The sequence below is a fragment of the Pristiophorus japonicus genome, chromosome 3, assembly GCF_044704955.1.
Source record: "Pristiophorus japonicus isolate sPriJap1 chromosome 3, sPriJap1.hap1, whole genome shotgun sequence".
In the NCBI taxonomy this organism is placed as follows: Eukaryota; Metazoa; Chordata; class Chondrichthyes; family Pristiophoridae; genus Pristiophorus; species Pristiophorus japonicus.
In genome coordinates, this window is record NC_091979.1 from 41,822,057 (window position 1) to 41,843,874 (window position 21,818).

Genomic DNA, 21,818 nt, shown 5'->3' on the forward strand with positions numbered 1-21,818 from the left:
GATTTTATTGAAATATGTAAGATAATGAGGGGGCTCAACAAGGTAGATGCAGAGAGGATGTTTCCCTTCGTGGGGGACATAGTTTCAGAATAAGGGGTCGCCCATTTAGAACTGAGATGAGGAGAAATTTCTTCTCTCAGAGGGTCGTAAATCTGTGGATTTCTCTGCTCCAGAGGGCTATGGAGGCTGGGTCATTGAATATATTTAAGGTGGAGATCAACAGATTTTTGAGTGATCGGGAGTGAAGGGTTATGGGGAGCGGGCAGTGAAGTGGAGCTGAGTCCATGATCAGATCAGCCATGATCTTATTAAATGGTGGAGCAGATGGCCCATCCTTGCTCCTATTTCTTATGTTCTTATGTAAAAAGAAAAAAAAACAAAAGAAAATTGTCCAACATGAATTAAATTCTGAAGGAATGAGACTCCACACTTATTAAATTACATTTTCTGTTCTAGGGAGGTTCCTTGGCATGATTTATCATGCTGCTAAAATTCACTTACACCTGAATGCACCAGCCCTAACTTAAGTGCAGTGACTTCACGCCCTTACATGGCTTACAATGCCGAGAGTCTCGGTGAGGTTTTGTTATAGCGTAGCCTGTGGAGGAGCAGAGTAACTCGGACAGCAACTTCCAGATTTCCATGTTTAACTGCGCATGTATGTACTCCGGAAGTTGCTGTCTAATTTATTCCATTGTAACTGTGAACGCTGTTAGCTTCACTGATATTTTCAAAGCGAAATCCAGACCAATATTACAGCAGTGGAAAGAAAGGATGACTAGGCCATGGAAACAGTATAGGTAGAACTGAGAAACAGCAAAGAATGCAAGAACATAAGAACATAAGAAATAGGAGCCGGAGTAGGCCATACGGTCCCTCGAGCCTGCTCCGCCATTTAATACGATCATGGTTGATCTGATCATGGGCTCAGGTCCACTTCCCTGCCCGCTCCCCTGATCTCCCAGGTCTACAGACCTCCTGACAGTAGTGATGTACTGGGGGATTTATAAATAGGGAAGCATGTAGCAGACACAGCATGGTTATAATGGGAGATTTTAATTTTCACATAGGCCACGAGAAACTAACTAGGTCGAGTTGTAAAACCTAAATGAATTTCTAGAATGTATGCAGATCAGTTTTCTGGAACATTATGTTTTAGAACCAACCCGGGATAAGGCCATGCTAGAATTAGTGATCTGAACCAGGATTAAAGAATGAAGTTACATTTATGTAATATATTATGGCCGGGAATCTGAGGTCAACGGTGAAGCAAAGGCATTTGCTGCTGGCCCCGAAATAAGCTTTGAACAAAGATCTTGTGATCTCCGTGTCGAGAAGTTTGGGTTTCCCGATGTTCATTTCAAATCAACGGACCTTAATGGGGATCCCCGAGTGCGAGCTGCTGTGACGTCACCAGGTTGTCTAAGCAGCCAATCAAAACATAGAATTCTCACAGGCCGCGAAATGGAAAGTGGGACAGCTCTTTAAATTCAAATTTTTAAAAAATGTTTAGAGAGAGCAAAAGAAAGATTGGGGCTGTCACATGGGGAAAAGGTAAACCTGAAATACAGATGAACAAACTTTTAATTAAAATGGATAAATTTCACACGCACAAAATTAAAATGAGATTTTCAGGGCCATAACCTTTGTTTTTCAGTCAATGCGCTGGTAGAACTCCAGTTACACCTAATCCTTTTGGGGATTACTTTCAGTGGGGAATTTAACAGCATAATTACTGCGGAAGAGCTGAAGTTTTCTTCAGTTTCCCTGATGTGAGAGCTTTCACTGATTGCCAGAACTGTTTGGGTGGGGGTAGGGGTGGGAGTGGGGTGGGGTGGGGGGGCGGTGGTGGCAGGGTTGGCAGTGCAGCCTGTGTCAGAGCAGTGAATGACTAAGTGCAACATTAAGGGTTTTTGCATGCGGCTGTGCATGCCCCAAATCCCGAAGTTGTGGTCAGTTTCAAAGGCGGAATGACAGTGAACGCTACCAGTTCGGCGTCGGCTGGACTGCAAATATAGAATAAAAACAGAAAATGCTGGGAAAATTGGCCGGACACAGTCGAGGGCCCTGTCAACCACGGCGGAGAGGAATCCTTGGTTGAGGAAATTGGAAGGCTGGTATGGAAGGTGACATCATCAGCACAGTGCAATGCAGATGCGAAACTGGGCGAATGGAATAGAACTCTTATAGGAAGTGGGGTGGGAGGAATTGGAATCATGGTAACTGTGGGAGTCAGTGAGCTTATAGTGGATACTGGTCAACAACACTTCCCCAGAAATGGAGATAGAGAGGTTGAGGAAGGGTAGAGTCAGAGATGACCATATGAAGGTGAGGGAAGGGAGGAAATTGGAAGCAAAGTGAGTGAAATTTTCCAGTTCGGGTCGAGGACAGGAAGCGGCACTGAAAGAGTCATCAATGTACCATAAAGACAGATGAGGGAGTGGCCTGAGTAGGACTGGAACGACGAATGTTCCACGTATTCCACAAAAAGGCAGGCATAGTTAGGACACATACGGGTTCCCATCGCAGCACCTTTTATTTGGAGGAAGTGAGTGGAGTCAAAGGAGAAGTTGCTCAATGTGAGAACAAGTTCAGCCAGGCAGAGGAGGGTGCTGGTGGTTGGGGAATAGTTGGGTCTCCTTTCAAGGAAGAAGCGGGGCGCCCTCAGGCCGTCCTGGTGGCGGATGGCAGTGCAGAGGGATTGGACGACCATGGTGAAAAGCAGACGGTTGAGGTCAGGAAACTGAAAACTTGCATTTGTATAATTTACATTCGTTACCAATCTAACGGCATTTATATCAGTTAATAATCTGACTGTAAGGAAACATCTTGCGAATAGTGATTTACAACGTAATTGAATTTTATATCCAGTTTGAGAAGGAGAAGTGAGAAGAATTTATGTAAGGCAAACTTCGATGGGATGAGAAATAAATTGCTCCCAATAAACTGGCCTGAGCTGTTAATGTGTAAACTAACAGGCAAACAGTGGAAAGTCTTCAAAGAAGATTTTGGAACAATCCAAAATCAGTACATATCCCTAAAAGGCAAACGTTCACTTGTGCAGTTAAACAACCGTGGTCAATAAATGAGGTAGGAGACAATATCAAGTGTCAGGAAAAGTGCAAATCTAGCAGCTTGGAAGATCTATTAAAACAACTCAGGGAAACAAATAAAGTAAAGATGTGAAAAGAGGAAGTATGAGGACAGATTGCATTAACTTGCCTTGTATTCCCTTGAGTTGAGAAGGTTGTGGGATGATCTAATTGAGGTGTTTAGAATGATAGAAAGATTTTATAGGGTAGATACAAAGAAGCTATTTCCTCTGGTGGGGGAATCTAGAACAAGGATGTACAATCTTAAAATTAGAGCTCGGCAATTTGGGCATGAAATCAGGAAGCACTTTTTCACATACAGGGCAGTGGAAATCTAGAACTCACTCTTCCTGGAGTCTTTGGATGCTTGGTCATTTGAAATTTTCAAGGCTGTGTAAGGGGTTATTCCCGGGGATCAGATTCACCTCTGACTTACTTGAGTGGTTCGAATCGCTCCCACTCCCTTGGGTTCTAGACTCTGGATTTATTTGGGGGATGTGACAAAGTGCAAAGGAAACTGGTTTGGTGCAAAAGAACTTTGATTTATTACAGTCAAGAAAATACAATGTCAAACTTATAATCACTCTAATAAAGAATAATGCATTACACATTTTAAAGGGGTCACAATAAAAATTACACCGCCCACCTCCCAGTACCTAATTCTAGCTAGGTTAGACTCCAGGATAGGCAGGAACTATGCTTACCAATCCTTTCTGGTTAGTTAGCTGTAGTTCGCAATTTCGAGGTTCGTTGAATTCTGTAGGTTCTGCTTGCCATACCCCGAACGTCGGAGAAGACTTCTTACTGCACAATCAGTTGGGTTGAGTCTGCTGATGCGGTAAGGCGGGTTTTGGATCTATGGGGTAAGTACCCAGTTTTCTTCGTTAGAAATAGGTTCAAAGTCTCTTTAGGTAATGTTTTCACCTGTTGGTAGTCAGGCCTTGGATTGTAGAGTGGAAACTTTCGATTCTTCATTTTCTTCCTGTTGGAGTTTTGTTTCGAGTTTGGTCGATCGCGGTGGTTTTTCGTTGGGACCACGTTGGCTGTGGTCGGTTGCTGCCGCGATGGTGATGTTCTTCCTTCCTTCAGGACTTCAGGACTTCGAGGCTGGAGAAGTTAGTTTACAACTGTCGCGTTGGTTTCTCTCCTTGTCTTGATGGCATACTCGCAGTATAGCACCTGGTGTAGTATGGCATACCCTCTGTTAAAACAGGGGACCAGTTATACGGTTTGAGTGGTTCTAATCTTGGCGCCAAATCAGTTCAGAATTCTTTGTTTAAATTTGGCGGGCTTGACCCTTTGTAATATTTTGGTGGGCTCGTTAAAAGTTAATATGTTTTGGGTGGGTTGATGTTCGAAAACTGTTTCCTGATAGAAATATTAGCTTGGTAATCGCAATGTCCTTTTGTGCTTAGTTTTTCGCATACAGGTTGGATTGGGTTCTTTGTGATGTATATGCTGAAATGGTTTTCCAGATTCAGGTTGCTGGTTGGCTACCTCTGGGTTATTTGTTGTAATGTTAATGTCTCTTGTGGAAAGGATTCTCAAATACCCATTTCTCCAGACAAGTTACATTAGTCCCAACACCCAGACAATAATCAAGTTGTCTCCTGTTAGTTCTTTAGGGGCTGCCCACAGCCTTGAATTTGTCTTTTAAAAGTCCACAATTCGATTAAGGTTAGTAATTTCTTTCATAAGCACTTTAGGGTTCCAAACTTTCCGGTAGATAGTCCCAAATTAAATTTCCTTTCGAATGAGCCCAAACACTGGCGGGGGGGTAGGGGGCAGGGCGGAAGGGTTCTTGTGAATTTTGCATCCTTCAGCTGAGATTGATAGATTTTTGTTAGGTAAGGGTGTCAAGGGACATGGATCAAAGGCGGCTAACTGGATTTGAGGTACAGATTAGCCATGGTCTCATCGAATGGCGGAGAAGGCTCGAGGGGCTGAATGGTCTGCTCTTGTTCCTATTTCTGAATTCAAATTGGGCGGCTCGAGTTCAAATCAAGCTGCAAAGCAACCAAGAGAGAGAGACGAGGGGCACCACCCCTGTTGGGACACTAACTTTTGAGAAATTGGAAGTTTAGCGCCAAGCGCTAATCAATCTCGCTGCCCGCTAAATTCAGTCTCAGCGCTCAAAGAATGCAGGGGAGTGCTTAATGAGGCGCAAATGGTGTAGCTGAATGGTGTCCTTCTTCTTCTTAGACAGTCCCTCGTGTCGAGGATGACTTGCTTCCACACCAAAAAGGGATGAGTTCACAGATGTTTCAATGAAGGACCTAATATTCCAGGTCCCGAACTACATCCTGAAGGGTGGAAGATTGCATGGATTTTTTTAATGTGTGGTGGCCGTTGTAGGCTCCAAGCGATAACGAATATGAGGTGTTGTGTAATCGGGAGTGAGCATTGGCAAGGCACCTTCCCACCATTAAAGGGGAGGGTCACTAGAGTCTGGACACCATCCCCCAATCATTTGGCGATTGCAGAACAGCGATATGCTGTGGGATGAAAGGCAAAGGGACTAAGCAGCCTTTATTTGGCTGCGGATACATCCTATACTCTCTGCCACTCATAACTGACCTTTGTAATGGAAAATGCTGCGACAGCTGGGGCCCATCCCTTTAAGTTGTGCTCGACCAGCCGGCTGGTTGATGCCTCCGCTCCCTGGTGCTGTCGGCACAAGGCGGTAAGGGTGAGTTGCGGGGGAGGGGTCCCTACTGAAGTTTGCTGATCCATTGAGGTCAAGATCTGCATGGCAAAAGGAGCTGAGGCGTGAACTGTTATCGCCGGCAGTACGGGGCCGTTGAATTTGCCCTGCAGTTTGGGATTCGCCCCGCTGCAGCGCCCCGTTAGCGCCCGTGCCAGATGCTAACTGGGGAAGCTAACATGCCGAATTTCTCCCACTAGGTAATTTATGAAGACAATCAGTCAGACACTAAACCACTCCTAGAGTAAACAAGTAGATAGAGTGTGCAACTGTAATAGAGGTGCTGTGACTATAAAATATCAATTTGTAACAGTGCAAAATGAACTGAAATCTACACTAAGTACAATATCGCGCCCTAATATCATTCTTTGAGTGCAGTTAAAATAATTGTACCATTAATTTAAATATAGTGTAACTGAATTCATAATGTATGTTACCCCATTAAAAGTACATGTTTCCAGTGTTTAAGAATCCTAAAGTAACAAAGTGCAGATAGTAATAGGCTAAAATGCTCTGATGAAGAGTGCACCAAACCATGGGTCACAGACAATCGAAGGGAACAAGCAAGATATGTAAACTATACACTACAGAGGTTGCAAGAGAGAAATGTATCGGACGACAACACTGTATTGTAAAAAAAAAAATAACTGTAGGAAACCAAATATTCTAAAGGGCCTCAGTGATAAAAGCTGGCTGAAAAATAAGCGATAGTAAGAGATAGATGCTCAATAGAAAGTGAGAAAATACTATCAGGGGTCACTGCAAAAAGCACACAAAAAGTCGATTTGCTGTACAGAATAGGAGAACCTAATGAATGCATAATACTGACCAATGGCTGTACTGATTGACAAATATTTAAAGTCTTGAAGAAAGCTTCCTGTGTTCCAGAGCAGGCATTGCATCACGGGATATGGGGATGAGGCATGTAAATGGAGTTGAGGTACAGATCAGCCACGATCGAATTAAATGGCGGAGCGGGCTCAAGGGGCTGAATGGTGTACTCCTGTTCCTATGTACCTACAGTCAAAACCCCTTCCAATCGTGTTCCACATCAAAAGAGAATATGAAGAGGTTCGGCCAATAGACTAAAATCCAAATAAATCATACCTTCAAAAACATTTAGAACTAAGATTACATAAATTTAGGAGGAAAACCATTTAAATTGATTAACCTCATCAATGGGTGACAAAGTCTATATGGACATAATTTAAAAACAAATGCCTAGTTTTGGTCATATGGTATGGAAAACCTATTCATAAAATGCACCTATGATCTAAAAAAGATGAAAAACATTAAACAGCCCTGTTTCCACATTCTGTAAGAGCATGTATAATAAATAATTGTAAAAAAGTTGTTTTTACATCCGGGCCTTTAGTTCTTGCAAATATCAAAACTTTCTTTTTGAGTGGCCTGTGGTACTTGATACACTGAGACTATATAAAAAAACACAATGCTGCAGGTAACACTTGCACTTTAACGTGAATAACAGGAAGAATTGAGCCCTAGACTGATGAAACTGACAAGAGGGTGTATTAATTCTCCAGCACCTTCATCTTATCTATGTCTCTGTGCCCTCAACCTTATCCAAGATGAGTCCCAGAAGTTTCATTCACAGAATGGGCTGAATGTTGACTTTGAAGAGTGTACGGGTTTGTGAGCGGGTGGACAGCTAAAAGCTCTGACAGAGACCCCTTTGGGACTGACGGGTGACCTAATTAAATTGTTTAGAGATTGTTGAGAGGCTATTATCAGCCTTATTCCCCCCCTGATGGTGCAGATTTTACTGGCTGTCCGCGGGATTCATGAGCTTGCTGAAAGCAGAGCGGCCATCGTGGGAACTGAACAAATGACAGTTTAAAAAAAAAATTACATAAATACTCACAGATCACACCTGCCTCCTTGCCCAAGGGAAAGGCTCTTGCTGACAACACACGCGCTGAGAGTTTGCTTTCAGTAGGTTGCAGATAATTTCGAAAGTCATTGTCACTACACTGGAGGATTGTGACTCTGATCTCCACTTTACCTCTGTTTTCTAATCAGATCAGCATGGGTGCCGCTTACGCTGTTTCACCTTGGAGCTCAGATGAGGACCAAGGTGAGCAACACCAGCAGGAGCAGCAGCAGTCTTCCACCCACAGTCGAGAACCAGTGAGCACAGGGTTGAACCTTGCCCAACGCGATACCCCCCAACACAGGGTATACAGACAAAGGATTAGCTTCCTGGACATTACTCAACGGCAGTGCCTCAGGAGACTCAGGTTATCGCGTCAAGTTGTGGTCGACATTTGTAACTTGCTGGGAGAAGACCTGCTGCCAAGTGGACCTGGTGGACACTCCTTGCCAGTGGCTGTCAAAGTCACCACCACCCACAAAGCTTTTCGCCTCAGGCTCCTTCTGGGGATCTGCAGCAGGATCTCATAGTCAGCCGCAAACAAATGCATCAACCAGGTGACCGATGGCATGTTTCACAAGTCAGGCACATGTGGACACTTTGCCACTGATGAAGCCAGTGTGACTAAGCAGGTACGCAGCTTTGTGGCTCTGGCTGGTTTCCTACAGGCGCAGGGCATCATCGACTGCCACCAGGGCACCCCCAGATCACCCAGGAGTATCCATGAACTGAAAGGGCTTCCACTCCCTCAACGTGCAGCTTATCTGCAACCACACAATGATCAGCATGCATGTGTGTGGCAGACTCCCAGGGAGATGTCATGACTCTTTCATCCTGGGTCAGTCCACCCTTCCTCAGATCTTTGCACCACCGACCAGACTTACCATCTGGCTACTTGGAGACCAGGGGTATCTACTGAAGACGTGGCTATTGACACCCTTGAGGAGGCCAAGCAATGAGGCCAAAGATGCTACAATCAAAGCCAGATGATAACGAGTTGTGTAGTAGAGGAAGCAATTGGAATGCTGAAAATGCACTTCAGATGCCTGGACAGATCTGCATAAGCCCTTCGATATGCACCAGCCTTCGTCTCCAGAATGATTATGGTATGCTCCACTCTGCACAGTGGATTGGAGCTGCAGGAGGAGCAAGGCGCGGAGCCTCTTCGGCTGAGGAGGAGGAGCAGGATGAACCTGAAGTGGACATGGCACATGCAGCAGCGCGCATTGCTGCCCGGGAGGCCAATGATGACCTCATAAGGGCGCAACTTGTTGTCATCTGGCTTTGATTGTAGCATCTTTGGCCTCATTGCTTGGCCTCCTCAAGGGTGTCAATGGCCTTCAGTAGATCTCCTGGTCTCCAAGTAGACAGATGGCAAGTCTGGTCGGTGGTGCAAAGATCTGAGGGAGGGTGAACTGGCCCAGGATGAAAGAGTCAAGACAGCTCCCTGGGAGTCTGCCACACACATGCATGATGATCTTTTTGTGGTTGCAGGCAAGCTGCACATTGAGGGAGTGGAAGCCCTTACAGTTCTTGAATAGTTAAGTTGCACCAGTGCACCCATATGGCTCTTGTGCTGAACCATCATCCCCCGCCCCCCTACCCAGCACCACCACCACCAAGCAGTCCTAAAATGACTAAACCATTCCTGTTCCACACACCCGTTGCTCAAGGTTAAGTAAGTGTGCCAGTGCAGCCTTCAGTCGCCTGAGGAAGAGAGTGTTCGAAGACCAGGACCTCAAATCTGGCACCAAGCTTATGGTCTACAGGACTGTAGTGATATCCGCCCTCCTATATGGCTCAGAGACGTGGACTATATACATCATCATCATCATCATCATAGGCAGTCGCTCAAATCAAGTAAGACTTGCTTCCACTCCTGAAGTGAGTTCTTTGGTGGCTGAACAGTCCAATACGAGAGCCACAGACTCTGTCACAAGTGGGACATATAGTCGTTGATGGAAGGGGTGGGTGGGACTGGTTTGCCGCATGCTCTTTCTGCTGCCTGTGCTTGATTTCTGCATGCTCTCGGCGTAGAGACTTGAGGTGCTCAGCACCCTCCCGGATGCACTTTCTCTACTTAGGGCGGTCTTGGGCCAGGGACTCCCAGGTATCAGTGGGGATGTTGCACTTTATCAGGACGGCTTTGAGGGTGTCCTTGTAACGTTTCCGCTGCGCACCTTTGGCTTGTTCACCATGAAGGAGCTCCGAGTAGAGCGCTTGCTTTGGGAGTCTCGTGTCTGGCATGCGAACTATGTGGTCTGTGCAGCGGAGCTAATCAAGTGTGGTCAGTGCTTCAATGCTGAGGATGTTAGCCTGGACAAGGACGCTGATGTTGGTGCGCCTGTCCTCCCAGGGGATTTGTAGGATCTTGCGCAGACATCGTTGGTGATAATATTGCCAGCGACTTGAGGTGTCTTTTGTACATCGTCCATGTCTCTGAGCCATATGGCAGGGCGGGTAATACTACAGCCCTGTAGACCATGAGCTTGGTGGCAGATTTGAGGGCCTGGTCTTCGAACACTCTTTTCTTCAGGCGGCCGAAGGCTGCACTGGCGCACTGGAGGCGGTGTTGAATCTCCTCATCATTGTCTGCTTTTGTTGATAAGAGGCTTCCAAGGTATAGGAAATGGTCCATGTTGTCGAGGGATGTGCCATGGATCTTGATGACTGGGGGGGCAGTGCTGTGCGGTGAGGACAGATTGGTGTAGGACCTTTGTCTTGCAGATGTTTAGCGTAAGGCCTATGCTTTCATATGCCTCAGTAAATACATCGACTATATCCTGGAGTTCAGCCTCAGAATATATGCAGACGCAGGCGTTGTCTGCGTACTGTAATTCAACGACAGAGTTTGGTGTGATCTTGGACCTGGCCTGGAGATGGCGAAGGTTGAACAGCTTCCCACTGGTTCTGTAGTTTAGTTCCACTCCAGCGGGGAGCTTGTCAACTGTGAGGTGGAGCATGGCAGCGAGGAAGATTGAGAAGAGGGTTGGAGCGATGATGAAGCACTGTTTGACCCCGGTCCAAATGTGGATTGGGTCTGTAATGGATCCATTTGTAAGAATCACGGCCTGCATGTCATCGTGGAGCAGGCGAAGGATGTTGACAAACTTTTGGCGGCATCCGAAACGGAGGAGGACACTCGATAGACCCTCGCGGTTGACAGTGTCAAAGACCTTTGTAAGGTCGAAGAAGGCCATGTATAAGGGCTGGCACTGCTCCCTGCATTTTTCCTGTAGCTGTCGCGCTGCAAAGATCATGTCCGTTGTGCCCCGTAGGGGACAAAATCCGCACTATGACTCCGGGAGGAGCTCCTCAGCCACAGAGAGAAGACGGTTGAGGAGGACTCTAGTGACGACTTTCCCACTGGCTGATAGCGGGGAGATTCCCCTGTAATTGCCGCAGTCGGACTTGTCCCCTTTTTTAAAGATGGTCATGACCACTGCATCTCTGAAATCTCCCGGCATGCTCTCCTCCCTCCAGATGAGAGTGATGAGGTCATGTATCTGCGCCAACAGTGCCTCTCCGCCATACTTTAGCGTCTCAGCAGGGAGTCCATCCGCTCCTGTAGCCTTGTTTTTTAGCTGTCTTATGGCTTTTCCTACCTCATGCAATGTAGGGGTTTCACTGAGGTGGTGGAGGGTTACATGCTGCGGGATAGAGTTGAGAACACTCGACTCAAAGGCAGAGTCTCGATTGAAGAGATCTTCAAAGTGCTCCTTCCAGCGGGCCCCACTGCCTCGGTGTCCTTGATGAGTGTTTCCCTGTTCTTGGCCAGCAGTGAAGTGAGGCCTTGGGAGTTTGGACCGTAGGTGGCCTTGACTGCAGTGAAGAATCCTCGCACATCATGGCTGTCGGCCAGTTGTTGTATCTCCTGTGTTTTCTCCATCCACCACCTGTTCTTTAGGTCCCGGATTTTTTGTTGGACCTCAGCCTTGAGCTGCCTATAATGTTGCTTTGCTGCTCCCGAGTTGGGTTGTTGTTTCAGAAATGCTCTGCGCTTGTGATCTATTAGTTCTTGGATCTCCTGATCATTCTCATCAAACCAATCCTGGTGTTTTCTGATTGAGTGACCAAGTGTCTCTTCACAGGCACTGGTTATGGAGGCCTGGAGGGCAGACCAAGCGCTGTGGGCATTCTGCGTCTCGGGGTCATCAAGGCACGCCAGGTTAGTTGTGAGGCGCTGGCTGTATAGGGCTCTCTTAGCTGGGTCTTTAAGTGACCCGGTGTTGACTTTTTTGCGGCACTGCTTCTGCTGTCCCCTGCACTTTGGGGCTATGTTAATGTCGATGATGGATCGGATTAGGCAATGGTCCGTCCAGCAGTCGCCAGCTCCTGTCATGGTGTGGGTGATGCGCACATCCTTGCTATCCTTGGCTCGGACGTAGTCAAGCAGGTGCCAGTGTTTGGAGCGAGGGTGTTGCCACGATGCCTTGTATTTGTCCCTCTGGGGGAAAAGGGTGTTGGTGATGAGAAGTTCATGTTCTAGACATTTTGTCAGGAGTAGGCTTTCCCTACCCGCTCTCTGCCAATCACGCCTCTCCAGAGGGCTGTGTCTTTGCCGACCCTGCCATTGAAGTCACCTAGTAGAATCAGTTTGTCGCCCACTGGGACGCGGGACAGGGATGTCTTGAGGTTGGAATAAAACCCTCTTTGGTCTCATCCGTTGCATTGAGTGTTGGGGCGCAGCACTGATGACTGTGGCACATTGGTTCCGGGATAGGGTGAGTCAAAGAGTCATGAGGCGTTCATTAACCCTGCAGGGGGGGTCTTTGTGGCGGTCAACCAGCTCATATTTGATGGCGAAGCCGACTCCATGAAGGCAGCATTCTTCCTCTGGTTTTCCTTTATACAGCAGACATCTCAAAGCACTGGAGAAGTACCACCAGTGCTGCCTCCGCAAGATCCTGCAAATCCACTGGGAGGATAGATGCACCAACATCAGTGTTCTTGCTCAGGCCAACATCCCCAGCATTGAAGCATTGACCATACTCGACCAGCTCCATTGGGTGGGTCACATCGTCCGCATGCCTGACACGACACTCCCTAAGCAAGTGCTCTACTCGGAGCTCCGACATGACAAGTGAGCTCCAGGTGGGCAGAAGAAACGTTTCAAGGACACCCTCAAAGCCTCCTTGATAAAATGCAACATTCCCACTGGCAGCTGAAAATCCTTGGCCCAAGACCACCCGAAGTGGAGTAAAGGCATCCGGGCGGGTGCTGAGCATCTCGTGTCTCGTCGCCGAGAGCATGCAGAAACCAAGTGCAGACAGCAGAAGGAGCATGCAGCAAACCAGACTCCCCACCCACCCTTTCCTTCAATGACTGTCTGTCTCACCTGTGACAGAGACTGTCATCCCCGCATTGGATTGTACAGTCAGCTGAGAACTTACTTTTAGAGTGGAAGCAAGTCTTCCTTGATTTCGAGGGACTGTCTATGCTGATGAATGTCTTAGCATTCACTCCAACTGACAAAGCCACTTGACAGGCAGCAGGCAAAAATAGACAAGACGGGAAAATGGTGCAAAGAAATTAATTTATGTGGCTCAAAAATTCAACAGAAAGTTAACCATCTAACATTTTATAACACACTTTTGTGCAAACCTTGCGCATCTATAATTGTTTATTTTTTCTCTTCCTGCAACTCCTGCGCTGTGTAACCCCTGTGGTTTCAGCAGAGGTAGAGGCAGGCTGCTCACTTCCTGCTCTGACTGTTTAGATACATTTGGTGGATGTCCTCTGGATTTTGGTGCCTGTGAGATCCTCGCCATAGACTGCTCCTCCTTGGACCTGTACGGGAGCAGACTTGGCCATCGCAATACGAAGCAGCAGTGGGGCTCTGACTGAGGGGGGACTATGGGGGAGAATTGGGAGCGCTTTGAGCTAAGCCCTCCCTTCCACATTCCCTCTTACCATCATCCATCTATCTCATGGGATGCCCACACTTCCCTGCTAGCAAGGAGCAGGAGAACACTTTGCTGCACATCAATGGGGTGATGAATAGCCAACTCGAGGTTTTTATCCATCCTAGATACGGCTGCAATTAGAGTCTGCATCTGTTGCTCACAGCAAGCATGCACTTGTTTGACTGCTGCATTTGATGCTCCATGCAGATGGCCACCCTTTCCATGGATTAATACCGTAGCCATGGCCTGCGACATCATGCCGGTCATACTGAAGATGGACTCATCCATTCTCCCTACAATTGAGCACATTGCATCTGAAAAAGCTGCCACAGCCTCCTGTATTTTCTGTTGCTCCTCAAGAATGTCGACGCTTTGTCAACGACCCCCGAAGTTCAGCATCTTTGTCCAGCTGAGCACTGCTTGGAGCCTCCTGCGCCCTCCGACGAGGACTTTGATAAGAACTGAAGAATTAGGAGCAGGAGTAGGCCCTCCGTCCCCTCGAGCCTGCTCTGCCATTCAATCAGATCATGGCTGATCTTCCACCTCAACTCCACTTTGCTGCTCGATCTCCATACCCCTTGATTCCTCTGGAGTCCAAAGATCTATCTATCTCCACCTTGAATATACTCAATGACTCCATATCCACAGCACTTAGAGGCAGAGAATTGCAAAGATTCACAACCCTATGCGTCAAGAAATTCCTCTGTATTTCAGTCTTAAATGGCAGGCCTCTTATCCTGAGACTATGCCCCTGGTTCTAGACTCTCCAACCAGGGGAAACAATCTCTCAGACTTTATCCAGTCAATCCCCCACCTCTCATTCTTTTAAACTCCAGAGCATATAGGCCCAATCTACTCAATCTCTCCTCCGAGGGCAATCCTCTCATTCCAGGAATCAACCTAGTGAACCTTCGTTGCCTTTAAGTTGAGTATGTTCTTCCTTCGATAAGGAGACCAAAAACTGTGCACAGTACTCTAGGTGTGGTCTGACCAAAGCTCTGTACAGTTTCAGCAAGACTTCCTTACTCTTGTACTCCAACCCCCTTGCAATAAAGGCCAACATCCCATTTGCCATCTTAATTGCTTGCTGTACCTGCAGGCTAACTCTGCATTTCTTGTACTGGAACGCCTAAATCTCTTTGAACACAAACATTAAATAGTTGCTAACCATTTAAAAAAAAAGTCTATTTTTTTATTCTTCCTATCAACATGAATAACCTCACATTTCCCCATATTATATTCCATCTGCCACCTTATTGGCAACCTAACCCTAACCCTAATCTTTACTGACTGACCCTGGGATAGAGAGAGGGAACATCAGCCAGGGCTCTGCTCCTAATTTGTTACATCTGACCAGGTTTACAGTCTGTGAGGCTCACATTTGGATTATGACCACATGGGTAAGATGCAAGGGGACAGGAAAATGCCAGGTGGGGGTGGGGGAGATCGAGAAGAAATAAAGAATGAGTAGGGGAGGAAAGAAAAATGGAAAGGAGGAGAAAATGATTGGGACAATGGGTGAGTGAGGGGAAAATGAAGGAAGGGAAGACAAGGGAAGGGAAGACTCAAGGAGATAAGTTGAGCAAAGGAGCAGAATCCGAGGGAGAGGATAGGAGTCCCCCTCTCGCTCACTATTTCCTTGAAGAATGGTTTGGACTCCAATTCTGTGTGAGGGGAACAACTCTGAACTGGGAGGCTCAGTCAAGGCCGATTTGTGCTTGGACTTCACACATTGAAGGGAAAGATTACCAAATCCGTCTGTCACTGACCCACCTGAACTGAAACGAGAGATTGGGTAGCGGGCTCTGTGTTTGAGACACTTCCCACGGGGGCACAGCAGCCTAAACTCAGCTCAGCACCAATATTTCGAAACCACTACCCGGCTTGAACTTGATAAAGGAGAGTTTTCATAGAACGATAGAAATTAAGCCACAGGAGGAGGCCATTTGGCCCCCAGTGCCTGTGCTGGTGCTGGAGTTTGGCGCAAGTGCCAGACGGTTTTGGTATTCTTGACCTTCAACGCATGATGTCCAAGCACAAATCGGCTTTAGATACATAGAAACATAGAAACATCGAAAATAGGTGCAGGAGTAGGCCATTCGGCCCTTCACCACCATTCAAAAAGATCATGGCTGATCATTCCCTCAGTACCCCTTTCCCGCTTTCTCTCCATACCCCTTGAGCCATAAAGGCCATATCTAACTCCCTCTTGAATATATCCACTGAACTGGCATCAACAACTCTCTGTGGCAGAGAATTTCACAGGTTAACAACTCTCTGAGTGAAGAAGTTTCTCCTCATCTGAGTCCTAAATGGCCTACCCCTTTTCCTAAGACTGTGTCCTCTGGTTCTGGACTTCCCCAACATCGGGAACATTCTTCCCACGTCTAACCTGTCCAGTCCCGTCAGAATCTTATATGTTTCTATGAGATCCCCTCTCATCCTTCTAAACTCCAGTGTATAAAGGCCCAGTTGATCCAGTCTCTCCTCATATGTCAGTCCAGCCATCCCTGGAATCAGTCTGGTGAACCTTCGCTGCACTCCCTCAATAGCAAGAACGTCCTCCCTCAGATTAGGAGACCAAAACTGAACACAATATTCCAGGTGAGGTCTCACCAAGACCCTGTACAATTGAAGTAAGACCTCCCTGTTCCTATACTCAAATCCCCTCGCTATGAAGGCCAACATACCATTTGCCTTCTTCACCGCCTGCTGTACCTGCATGCCAACTTCCAATGACGCGTGACATTTGGAAAAACATAATTTAATCAAGCAGAGTCAACATGGTTTTATGAAAGGGAAATCATGTTTGAAAATTTGCTCAAGTTCTTTGAGGATGTAATGAGTAAGGTGGATAAGGGGGAGCCAGTGGATGTGGTGTATTTGGATTTCTAGAAGGAGTCACATAAAAGGTTACTGCACAAGATAAAAGTTCACGGGGTTGAGGGTAATATATTAGAGGATAGAGGATTGGCTAACTAAAAAACAGTGTCGGGATAAATGGGTAATTTTCCGGTTGGCAAACAGTAACTAGTGGGGTGCCACAGGGATCAGTGCTGGCCCCTCCACTACTTACAATCTAGGTTAATGACTTGGATGAAGAGACCGAGTGTAATGTAGCCAAGTTTGCTGATGTAGAAAAGATGGGAGGGAGAGCAAAATGTGAGGAGGACACAAGGAATCTGCAAAGGGATATAGACAGGCTAAATGGGTGGGCAAAAATTTGGCAGATGGAGTATAATGTGGAAAATGTGATGTTATCCACTTTGGCAGAATAAATAGAAAAGGAAATTATAATTTAAATGGAGAAAAATTGCAAAGTGCTGCAGTACAGAGGGACCTGGGGGTCCTTGTGCATGAAACACAAAAAGTTAGTATGCAAGTACAGCAAGTAATCAGGAAGGCAAATGGAATGTTGGCCTTTATTGCAAGGGGGATGGAGTATAAAAGGAGAGAAGTTCTGCTACAATTGTACAGGGTATTGGTGAGACCACACCTAGGGTATTGCGTACAGTTTTGGTCTCTGTACTTAAGGAAGGATATACTTGCATTGGAGGCTGTTCAGAGAAGGTTCACTAGGTTGATTCCGAAGATGAGGGGATTGACTTATGAGGATAGATTCACACACACACACACACACCAGCCATGATCTTGCGGAATGGTGCAGCAGGCTTGAGGGGCTATATGGCCTACTCCTTCTCCTAATTCTTACATTCTTAAGTTTTTATGTCTCTGTCCCCTTGTTACTCATTCGCTCTTCAGTGAAAAGAACTTTTCACTATTTATCTGAGTAATGTCCCCAGGTTACTCTCACCTTTACTGGCCGCTCCTCTCTCGGCTCCACTCCCACTCACCAAATCACTGCTGCTGTTGCTGATCCCAGCTCTGGAGGAACTGCTGGGTCCCGTGCCCACTCCCATTCCTTGGTCTCCTCTCCCCCAATCCTCTCTTCCCCATCCAAACCCCAATCCCCTGAAACTCAGTCACCTGTTGCCCTCTTTTCCCAGGCCTCAATCTCCTGAACCCCAGTCCATTGTCACCCTTCTGCTCGCTCCCCCCTGCCTGGACCCCAATTTACCCCGACCCCCAGTTCCCAGTCTAATCCCCCTGCCCCGCCCCCACCACGTGAGAACAAAACTGTAGGGGGAGTACCTGTTAATATAATGTAAAGTGTTTATCCTTTTTAGGTATTCCATGTAAGGCCGTTAAAACAATAACCCGCACAGTGAAATACTACATTCTACCACAGCCCGAACCACCAACATTACAGTAGACTGGAGAAACGCTTGTCTGGAAATCTCAAACTCAGTCAGCAAGCTTCTCCACTGACGTGGGAATTGGTACATTCTTTTGACACTGGGTGCTGTCAATTATTCTTTAATTCAGTACCAGCTGAGTGCGTAGCAGCACTCAACCACTGCTGGAGTCAGAGAATGAATGACGGGTCCTCCCTGACACCTCGGAACAAGCATCATGTTTATTCTGTTTATCAGGAGAGACACTTGCTGCCTCCGCTCATGGTTTGGCATCTACTGAGAACCACTCAAAAACCTCAAACCAATCTGAAATGTCAGGCCTCCTTGGGGTGTGATATTGAAGAAGCCAGCACCAAACATCAGCCAGCGTTCACGACTCGACTTCAGCCTACTAACTATACTCGACTTTAAATACAGCTGCTGATTCTGTCCCTGCAATTGTGCAATGTAATTTGCAGATCCTTAGCTGAAGTGTAATTGGATCTCATCATAAATATTCCACAGAACAACAATGAGGGGGAAAAATTCTGGCCATTTGCGCCCAATGGCAACTTTTCACCCGGGCACAGTACCTCTACCGACTCCTGTGAGAGTTTAACGGCGGCGGTAACTGGTAGCGCCTTGCTCCTACTGGTAGCGCCCCGCGCCACTGCGCTGGTGATGATGATGTCATCACTGTGCGCAGCGACCCGTTTTCGCCCAGAAGCAAAAATTCAGCATGTGAAACTGCCATGGGCGAAAATTAAAGGGGAGGTGCGGAGGTGGCAAAACAAATGGCCGATTTACTGTTCGCGACCTTCTTGTTTGTAGATCGCGGGGTCCGTGCCTCGATCTTGCAGTCTGGTACTCCACAGGCATCCCGCTCCCTGGTGGTCCAACGATGGCCCCGTTTCACGCCCACAGAGTCGGCAGCTTGGCCCTCCCCTTTAATGGAAGAGGAGGGCTCTGTCTATGTCCCAGCGCTCCGCACTGGACCGTGTAGTACTGTGCTTTAGGAGGGGCTCTTCCCTTCATTAAAGGGAAGGGCCCAAGCTGCAAACTCTGCAGGGATGAAATGGACCTCCATGGACCACCAGGGAGCAAAGTGCCGGGCTAACCGATCGCAGCACGGACCCCGCGATCGAAGCTCCAAGGGGGAGCCGAAGAAAAACGGCATTTTTTTTTAACATGGCCACCACTTTACCTTTAAGTAACGCCCCACGAGCGGCCTGCAGCCGGGTTCATGTCCCCTGAGGCTGTCGCCAACATCGTCCAGCGCAGCCCCCCAATTTTTGGTCCGGGGCGATTACGGGACCCTGCGCACGGTGATGAGGTCGTCATTGCTGGCGCAGCGGAGTGGAGCGCTACGGGTTACCGCCGCTGCTAACTCCCGTGGAATTTAGAGGGACCATTAGTGGCAACCTTTCGAAAAGTCGTTTCCCCCCGCTCCCACCCCCTCGGCCGGGAGGCGCAAACACCCCAAATTTCTGGGCTTTCATTCTTTTCCCATTAATTCAAGGTTAAATATTCTGGTTAAATGCTCACTATTTTAAAGCACATTCTTTTCAAGTGCACAGACTTTCAGAGCTTCTAATTGGTTAGTCACTCACCAAAGTACAGATTCTTGCTTCGCCAGCCCATTGTTTCACACACACAAATAATTTACAGCTTTAACATGTATCGATTAGTATTAATTGCTGCAGAGGCCCTTACCCAAAACGATGATAAACCTGAGTGATAACGCACATATTAAGATCAGTCAATCAATCAATAAAGTGGTCTTTAAAATTATGAAAGGGTTTTGATAGGGTAGACAGAGAGAAGATGTTTTAACTTACGGGCGAGAACTAGGGGCCATAAATATAAGATGGTCACTGATAAATGCAATAAGGAATTCAGCAGAAACTTCTTTAGTAGTTAGAATGTGAAATTCGCTGCCACCATGGAGCTGTTGAGGCAAATAGCACAGATGCATTTAAGGGGTAGCTAGATAAATTCACGAGGCAGAAAGGAATAAAAGGTTATACTGATCGGGTTAGATGAAAAGGGGTGGGAAGAGGCTCATGTGAAGCATAAAGACTGGTATCATATTAGTTATGTTGCTGGACTAGTAATTCAGAGGTTTGCACTAATATGGATTCAAATCCCACCAGTACAGCTGTGGGAATTTAAATTCAGTTAATTGAATTATGGAAGGTGTCCAGCCTCAACCCACTTTCCAGCTCTGCAGGTTACAGCACCTCAAGTGCACATCCAAGTACTTTTTAAATGAGTTGAGGGTTTCTGCCTCTACCACCCTTTTAGGCAGTGAATTCAGACCCCCACATCCCTCTGCGTGAAGAAATTTCCCCTCAAATCCCTTCTAAACCTTCTACTAATCACTTTAAATTTATGCCCCCTGGTTGTTGACCCCTCGGCTAAGGGAAATAGGCCTTTCCTATCCACTATATCTAGGCCCCTCATAATTTTATACACCTCAATGAGGTCTCCCCTCAGCCTCCTCTGTTCCAAGGAAAACAAACCCAGCCTATCCAATCTGCCCTTAGCTAAGATTCTCCACTCCCAGCAACATCCTCGTAAATCTTCTCTGTACCCTCTCTAGTGCAATTACATCCTTCCTGTAATGCAGTGACCAGAACTGCACACAGTACTCTAGCTGTGGCCTAACTAGTGTTTTGTACAGTTCAACCACAACCTCCCTGCTCTTATATTCTATGTCTCGGCTAATAAAGGCAAGCATTCCGTGTGCCTTCTGAACCACCTTATCTACCTGGCCTGCTATCTTTAGGGATCTGTGGACATGCACTTCCAGGTCCCTTTGTTCCTCTACACTTCTCAGTGTCCTACCATTCAATATGTATTCCCTCTCCTTGTTAGCCCTCCCCAAATGCATTACCTCATACTTCTCCAGATGAAATTCCATTTGTCTCTGTTCTGCCCACCTGACCAGTTTATTGATATCTTCCTGCAGTCTACAGCTTTCTTCTTCATTATCAACCACACAGCCTATTTCAGTATCATCTGCAAACTTCTTAATCATACCCGCTACATTCAAATCTAGATCATAGATGTATACCACAAAAAGCAAGGGACCTAGTACTGAGCCCTACAGAAACATCCTTCCAGTCACAAAAACACCCATCAACCATTACCCTTTGCTTCCTGCCTCTGAGCCAATAAATAGATCAGGAATTACATTTTACAAAGCTAGTATCACTGATGGTGACCATGAAACTATCCCGAGGGCCTGATAGTCTGCATCCCAAAGTACTTAAGGAACTGGCCCTAGAAATTGGTAGTCATTTTCCAACATTCTATAGACTCTGGATCAGTTCCTATGGATTGGAGGGTAGCTAATGTAACCCCACTTTTTAAAAAAGGAGGGAGAGAGAAAACAGGAATTATAGACCAGTTAGCCTGACATCGGTAGTGGGGAAAATGTTGGAATCAATTATTAAAGATGTAATAACAGCACATTTGGAAAGCAGTGACAGGATCGATCCAAGTCAGCATGGATTTATGAAAGGGAAATGATGCTTGACAAATCTTCTAGAATTTTTTGAGGATGTAATTAGTAGAGTGGACAAGGGAGAACCAGTGAATGTGGTGTATTTGGACTTTCAAAAGGCTTTTGACAAGGTCCCACACAAGAGATTAGTGTACAAAATTAAAGCACATGCTATTGGAGGTAATGTATTGACATGAATAGAGAACTGGTTGGCAGAAAGGAAGCAAAGAGTAGGAATAAACAGGTCCTTTTCAAAATGGCAGGCAGTGATTGGTCAGGTACCGCAAGATTCAGTGCTGGGACCCCAGCTATTTACAATATAAATTAATGATTTAGAGAAGGAATTGAATGTAATATCTCCAAGTTTGCAGATGACACTAAGCTGGGTGGCAGTGTGAGCTGTGAGGAGGATGCTAAGAGGCTGCAGGGTGACTTGGACAGGTTAGGTGAGTGGGCAAATGCATGGCAGATGCAGTATAATG